This window comes from Triticum dicoccoides, chromosome 3B (genome assembly GCF_002162155.2).
Source record: "Triticum dicoccoides isolate Atlit2015 ecotype Zavitan chromosome 3B, WEW_v2.0, whole genome shotgun sequence".
In the NCBI taxonomy this organism is placed as follows: Eukaryota; Viridiplantae; Streptophyta; class Magnoliopsida; order Poales; family Poaceae; genus Triticum; species Triticum dicoccoides.
Window position 1 is genome coordinate 504670994 of NC_041385.1, and position 8100 is coordinate 504679093.

Consider the following 8100-nt stretch of genomic DNA (forward strand, 5'->3'; position numbering starts at 1 on the left):
GCTCCCTAGGCTATAAATAGCCGCCCCCTACAACCACTAGCTAGTTGGCTGCTCCGAGAGAAACTGACACTTGTCATTTGAGAGCAACCCATCCTCCGAGGACTTTGAGCAAAAATCATCGAGTGAGGAAAAACCCAAACCCAAACACCTATAAACTCAAAGTGATTGAGCATCACTGAAGAGATTGATCCTGCGTGGATCCGATGCTTGTTACCTTTGAAGACTGTGCTTCTTCCAGATGGTTAGGCATCATGGTCTAGAGCATCCAAGAGGAATTGTGGATCGCCGAGTGACCGAAGTCTGTGAAGGTTTGGAAGTCGCCTGAAGACTTACCACGAGCGATTGGACGAGGTTTGTGTGACCTTAGTTCAAGGATAATACGGTGAGGACTTGGTGTCCTAAGCTGTGTGCTCAGCGACTGGGTGTCCAGGACTGAGTGTCCTCGAGTTTAAATACTCAGCCGCTCCAACCAGACGTACAACTGAGACAACAGTTGGAACTGGTCTACCAAATCATTGTCTTCACCAACCTTACTGGTTCTATTTCCTCAACTCTTTCATTTCTTCATTACTGTGTTGAGTGATTGTTCATATCTGTGTTTGAAGACTTTGACTGAAGACTTTCTCAATTTCCTCAGTTCAATTTCTTTAGTCTGTTTGTCTTCATCTTGTGTTATCCTGTGTTTACGCTTTCTGTACTCTGTGTTTGTCTGCATTTCATCATGATGACTACGTGTGTATTCTGTCATGCTTACTTCTAAGTACTTATTCCGCTGCAAGTAGTTCTTCGCTAAGGAATTTCCTCACCGGCAAATTCCTCAGTGAAGAATTCATAAAAATCGCCTATTCACCCCCCCCCCTCTAGTCAATATAACGCACTTTCAATTGGTATCAGAGCAAGGTACTCCCTTGTTCTGGGTGATTTTGGTTTAACCACCTGGAGTTCTAATTATGTCGACCACAGGTATGATCAAGGTCTCTGCTAGGTGTCCTACCTTCGATGGCACGGTCTACCCCTACTGGAAGAATAAGATGCGAATGCATCTTGAGGCAATTGACAACGATCTCTGGTACGTTGTGGAAAATGGTGTTCCCTCAGTCACACCTTCCCTGAATGTTGTTGATGTGAAGAGATTCAAGCAACTCGATTCTCAAGCGAAGATTATCATATGTGGTCATTCGAGTAAAGGGCAGTATGGTAGAGTGAGTGCTTTGGAAACTGCTAAGCTTATCTGGGATAGGCTCTCCAAAGTAAACGAAGGAGTCTCAACTCAACGTGACTCTCGTGTTGACGTTCTTCGCAATCTCTTCAACCGCTTCAAAAGACTCGACAATGAAAATGTTCAGCAAACCTTCGATCGCCTCATTGATATCTCAAATGAGCTTCAACCGCTCGGTGCCACTGACATCACCGACCATGAGGTGGTGAAGAAATTGCTGAGATCACTCGATTCTTCATTTGACACTCTGGCACTGATGATTCAAGAGCGTGCTGATTACAAGTCACTAGATCCCGCTGATATCCTCGAGAGGCTAAATACTCATGAGTTCCAGCTTGCTGAAAAGAGAGATCTATATGGTTCAAGCTATGGCAAAACACGTGCCCTGAAGGCCAAGGCAGTATCTGAATCTGAATGTGAAGATTCTGGTAGTAGCCTTGGTGATCCTGAAGAATTGAGCCAGGAGCTAGCACTGCTCGTGAAGAAGTTCCAAAAATTCTCAAGACGTGGTCGCTTTGGAAAATCTTCAAGGAGCAGTGATTCCTCATCAAGTGACTATAAGAGAAGGCTATGCCACAAATGCAAGAAGCCTGGTCACTAGATTCAAGATTATCCTTAGTGGGAGAGGGAATTAAAGAAGAAGAAATACAAGGATTATAGTTCTGATGATGCCAAGAAGAAGAAGAAATCTTCAAAGTCTTCATCATCAAAATCCTCAAAGTCTTCATCCCGCAAGAAGAGCAGCTCCAAGAAGGCTCGAGCATTCATTGGCAAGGAAATGGGTTATGAGGCTGAATCTGAGGATCATGAGGAAGAGGAGGCATCCGAGGAGTCTGAGTCAGGTGTGGCAAGTCTAGCTCTTGCTACCGCATTTGTCAGCAAGTCTATCTTCAACTCTGAAGAAAATGGCAACACCAACAACGCTGATGAAGGCAATGACGACTATGCTCCCACCTATTGCTTCATGGCAAAGGCTACTAAGGTAACTAAATACCCCTCCTCTGAATCAAGTGAGGATGAATCTGATGAAAATCTTAAGCCTAGCTACTCTAGACTTGCTAAGATTGTTGTGAAACAACAAAAGGCTATTGAAAACCTTCAAAACATGCTAGACAAAAGTGATGATAAGTTGGGTGATGAAATGGACTGCACTAAAGACTTAACTGAAAATCTTCAGAGACTTCAGTCTAAGTTTGACAACCTTCAAAGTCATCATAAAACTCTCTTATCTGATCACGAGAAGCTTTCTTATGAATTTCTTTAAAGAAAGCAAGATCTTGAGAAGCTAAGAGTGAGTTATGAAAGATCTTCAGAAGGAGCGCGATTCATTACTTGCTCAACAAATCAGCGCTACTCGGGAAGAATTTGATCCTCCATGCTTAAAGTGCATTGAACGTGAATCTGCTAATTCTTCACCTGGATGTTCAAATGCTTCAAATGTTACAAATTCTTCACCTGCCTCTGCTATCACTAATTCCTCATCTGAGGACATTGCTAGTATCACTGACGATGCAGGGCTGAAGGAATTGTATATGACAGGCATGTACAAAAGCCTCAAAGGGCATCAGACTCTTTGTGATGTGCTTAAAAAGCAGATCCTCAACAGAAACCCTAGGAAAGAGGGTATTGCTTTTGAGAGGAAACTCAATGCTGATGGAACATATTGGAAGCCTGAGCAGTACCCCAAAACCTCATGGGTTGCTGCAAAGGGACCTCCAGTTGATCCATCTAACTTATCTGGATTTACATGTGAATCTCCTCATTCTTCTGATGAGTCATTTGACTCCAACTATAAACTGTTCAAAAATCAGAATGGTGAAGTATTTGCTAGATATGTTGGCACTAACTGCAGGAACGTTTCCCCTATGAAGAAAATCTGGGTTCCCAAAAGTTACGTTGAAAGTCTTCAGGTGAATGTCCTCATGACACCACCAGTGAAGAATAGGAACCCCAGATCAAACTCTTCATATGGACCAAACTCTTCATATGGATCCAAGTCCTCATACGGACAAAATTCCTCACGTAGATCAAATTCCACAAATGGATCAAAGTCCTCATATGAACATCGTGCTAACCCTTCTGTTTCGCAGGGTAGAGCTAAGGGCTATGAATATGCGCATTATTCTTCAAATCATTATGTTCATAAGTCCTCGAAGAATTTCTCTTCTTATTCATATGCTTACCCTAACCCCTCTTATGTGAAATGAAGTGGACTAGCTTCTATGCCACCGTTCTCATATGTTGCTCGCAGAGTGATGAATTCTTTGCCACCCCTTCAGATGTGGGTGGTGAAGAAAAATAACTAACTTCTTCCGCAGGGTCAGGTCTCCAGACGTGCTTTAACGTCTGAAGAATTTGCTGGGGGCCTGACAAACTGCCTGAAAGGACGCACGCGAATCATGATGAAATGAACTTTCATTTCAAACGTCCTCACACTGGTTATCTGTGCTATTGCTTGATGAAATTGAACTGATGAAATTGACGTCATATTCTTCACTGATGAAGTATATGAGTTCGTAAGATGCACTAATTCATCTGCAGGATGATCAGCCCAAAGCAAACGAGTGGGTCCTTGATAGTGGATGTACAAATCACATGACTGGTGACAAGAACCTATTGATGGATGCTCCCTTAACACCGTCACATCTGAAGCATATCATCTTCACTGACAAAGGCAAAAGTCAGGTATTGGGTCTAGGTAAGGTTGCGATCTCAAAGGATCGACACATGGACAAAGTCATGCTTGTCAAGTCCTTAGGATACAACCTCATGTCTGTCTCAATGCTTTGTGATCTCGATATGGTTGTTGTCTTTGGAAGATATTGTTGTGTTGTGATCATGGAAGCTGACCATTCCAAAGTCTTCGAAGGCTTTAGGAGAGGAGATCTGTATATTGTTGATTTCTCTACAGGACCACAACCAGCCGTGTGCTTACTGGCAAAAGCTTCAGAAGGCTGGCTATGGCATCGACGACTTGGCCACTCGGGCATGAGGAATTTGCACACGCTTGCGAAGAAGAAGCATGTCATTGGCATTGAGAATGTCAAATTCCTCAAGGATCACTTGTGTGGTGCATGTGAAGCTGGAAAAATGACCAAGGCCAAGCATCCAGCAAAGACTATCATGACCACTACTCATGCATTCAAATTGCTTCACATGGACCTCTTTGGTCCTAATCATTACTCAACAGTCACTAATGATGCATCTCTATATGGCTTTGTTATTTTTGATGATTACTCTCGTTACACATGGGTACACATTGTCACTTACAAACATGAAGTGCAGGAAGTCTTCAAACGATTTTCCTCGAGAGCTTCAACCAACTTTGGTGTGAAGATCAAGCACATCAGGAGTGACAATGGAACTGAGTTCAAGAATTCCGGTCTTAATGACTATCTTGATGAACTTGGTATTACTCATGAGTTATCTGCTCCTTATACTCCTCAGCAAAATGGCGTCATGGAGCGCAAGAACAGAACTCTTGTTGAGATGGCTCGCCCTATGCTTGATGAATACAAAACGCCTCGTCGTTTTTGGATTGATGAAATTGATACCGCGTGCCACATCATCAACAGAGTATATCTTCACAAATTCTTCAAGAACACTGCCTATGAACTCCTCACTGACAAGAAACCCAATGTGAGTTATTTCAAAGTCTTCGGTGCTAAATGTTGGATTAGGGATCCTCATCATAATGCTAAATTCGCACCGAAAGCACATGAAGGTTTTATGCTTGGTTACGAAAAGGACTCGCACACCTACAGAGTCTTCAACAACGCTCTTCACAAGGTTGTTAAAACTGTAGATGTGCGGTTTGATGAAACTAATGGCTCGCAAAGAGAGCACCTACCTTCTGTGATAGATGAACCAGCACCTGAGGATTCTATCAAGTTCAAGGCTACTGAGGATGTCATTCCTACCGAAGAATCTACTGAAGAACTCATTCCAGAACGCGAAGATCGTCGAGCTAATGCACGTGAGGAAAATGCTGAAGAAAATGGTGCTGAAGAAAATGCTGATCAAGTTCCTCGACGACAACCAGCTCATCCTCGCGTTGCAAAAGAAGTGCAAGTTGAAAAGATCATCGATGACATTGAAGCACTAGGTCCTCTCACCCGCTCAAAAGCTTCACATTTATCTAAATTTTGTGGGCACTATGCTTTTGTCTCCATCACAGATCCCACTAAGGTAGATGAAGCATTTCTAGAGCCTGAGTGGATTCAGGCCATGCAAGAAGAATTACATTAGTTCGAGCTCAACAATGTCTGGGAACTGGTCAAACGTCCAGATCCTCGCAAGCATAATATCATTGGCACAAAGTGGATCTACCGCAACAAGCAAGATGAAAATGGCCTTGTGGTGAGGAATAAGGCACGACTTGTAGCTCAAGGCTACACACAAGTTGAAGGAATTGATTTCGATGAAACTTTTGCACTTGTTGCTAGACTTGAGGCTATTCGCATATTACTTGCTTATGCTAACCATCATAATATCACTTTATATCAAATGGATGAGAAAAGTGCATTCCTCAATGGTAAGCTTGAAGAAGAAGTATATGTTGCTCAACCCCCAGGTTTTGAAGATCCAAAGAATCCTGACAAAGTCTTCAGACTCAACAAGGCCCTCTATGGCCTCAAGCAGGCCCCTCGGGCGTGGTATGATACTTTGAAGGAATTCTTCATGAAGAATGGCTTCACACCCGGTTCACTCGACCCTACTCTCTTTAATAAATCTTATGATGGTGAACTGTTTGTGTGCCAAATATACGTTGATGATATTATCTTTGGCTGTACTGACCAACATTATAGTGATGAATTTGCCTATATGATGAGTGAAGAATATCAAATGTCTATGATGGGAGAGTTGAAATTCTTTTTAGGTCTTCAAATTCGTCAACAGCACAATGGCATATTCATATCTCAGGAGAAATACCTCAAGGATGTTCTGAGGAAATTCGGCATACAAGATTGCAAAGGAGTCAAAATTCCTATGCCCACAAATGGCCATCTATGCACTGATGAAAATGATTGTCGGTGTCAAAACTGGCGGATCTCGGGTAATGGGTCCCGAACTGTGCGTCTAGGCGGATGGTAACAGGAGACAAGGGACACAATGTTTTTACCCAGGTTCGGGCCCTCTCGATGGAGGTAAAACCCTACTCCTGCTTGATTGATATTGATGATATGGGTAGTACAAGAGTAGATCTACCACGAGATCAAAGAGGCTAAACCCTAGAAGCTAGCTTATGGTATGATTGTTGTTCGTCCTACGGACTAAAACCCTCCGGTTTATATAAGCACAGAAGAGGGTTAGGGTTACACAGAGTCGATTACAATGGTAGGAGATCTACATATCCGTATCGCCAAGCTTGCCTTCCACACCAAGGAAAGTCCCATCCGGACACGGGACGGAGTCTTCAATCTTGTATCTTCATAGTCCAGGAGTCCGGCCGAAGATGATAGTTCGGCTATCCGGACACCCCTAGTCCGGGACTCCCTCAGTTGCCCCTGAACCAGGCTTCAATGACGACGAGTCCGGCACGCATATTGTCTTCGGCATTGCAAGGTGGGTTCCTCCTCCGAATACTTCATATAAGATTTTGAACACAAGGATAGTGTCCGGCTCTGCAAAATAAGTTCCACATACCACCGTAGAGAGAATAATATTTACACAAGTTCAATCCGCTGACGTATGTCTTAGCGTGACACCGCACCACGGCCAAGCCTTTATTCGAATCGTTTTTACTGTTCCACCTTAGCGCGTTTAGCGAGGCGGTTTCCTTGGCACGTCTTGTCAAAGCAGAGATCGTGTCCCCTTATTTCGGGATTCTCATCAATACGGGCGTGGGTAACCCAACCGCGCCATTGATTATGGTGCTTGGGAGATAAGCGAGTTTTACCAGGCTGGTGGGGACGCATAGTTTCGTCCGTCCATATAAGGGGATAAGGATCCACCTTTTTACCTACGCCTTCTTCCTCCTTTCCTTATCCATTTCCGTGCACTCGAGCTCCAGCGCCCAAGTCCGCACATCTTGCCTCAACCTTCCCCAGCCATGTCCGGAGCGGGAGGCAAGTGGATGGCCTCCTCCGTCATGGAGGGGCACATCAAGAGGCTGCGGAAGGCCGGATACTTGTCCAGCGACATCGCACATCGGCTCCCCGACAAGGGGCAGATCATCCCCACCCCCGGGCCCCATGAGAGGGTGGTGTTTCTCACCCACTTCCTCCGCGGACTAGGTTTTCCACTTCACCCGTTTGTCCGGGGGGCTCATGTTCTACTATGGCCTGGATTTCCACGATCTGGCCCCGAATTTCGTCTCAACATCTCGGCGTTCATTATCGTGTGCAAGGCCTTCCTCTGCATCAAGCCCCACTTCGGCTTATGGCTGAAGACCTTCAATGTCAAGCCGAAGGTAGTGGGGGGCCAGTAGGCAGAGTGTGGAGGCGCCATGGTGGGCAAGATGCCCAACGTTACATGGCTCGAGGGCTCCTTCGTGGAAACCATCAAAGGGTGGCAATCGGGGTGGTTCTACATCACCGAGCTGCACGACCCTGAATGGTCAGCGGCCCCCGAGTTCCGATCTGGCATCCCCACACGGCTCACCTCCTGGAAAGAGAAGGGCCTAACATGGGGTAATTCGGAAGAGCTGACCGGACTCGAAACCTGCGACCAAAACCTTGTGAACAAGAAGATCAAGCTCGTCAACGTAGTCCAGGTCATGCTCATCCGCCGGATCCTCCCGTGCCAACAACGGGCCTTTAATTTGTGGGAGTTTGATCCGGCACAACACCAAACCTTGAGCAGGCTCTTCGATACTACGTACGAGGATGTCTGGAAGGTGCTGTTGAAGGGTGCCGAGGCTCCCGCATCCGCTAGCGAAG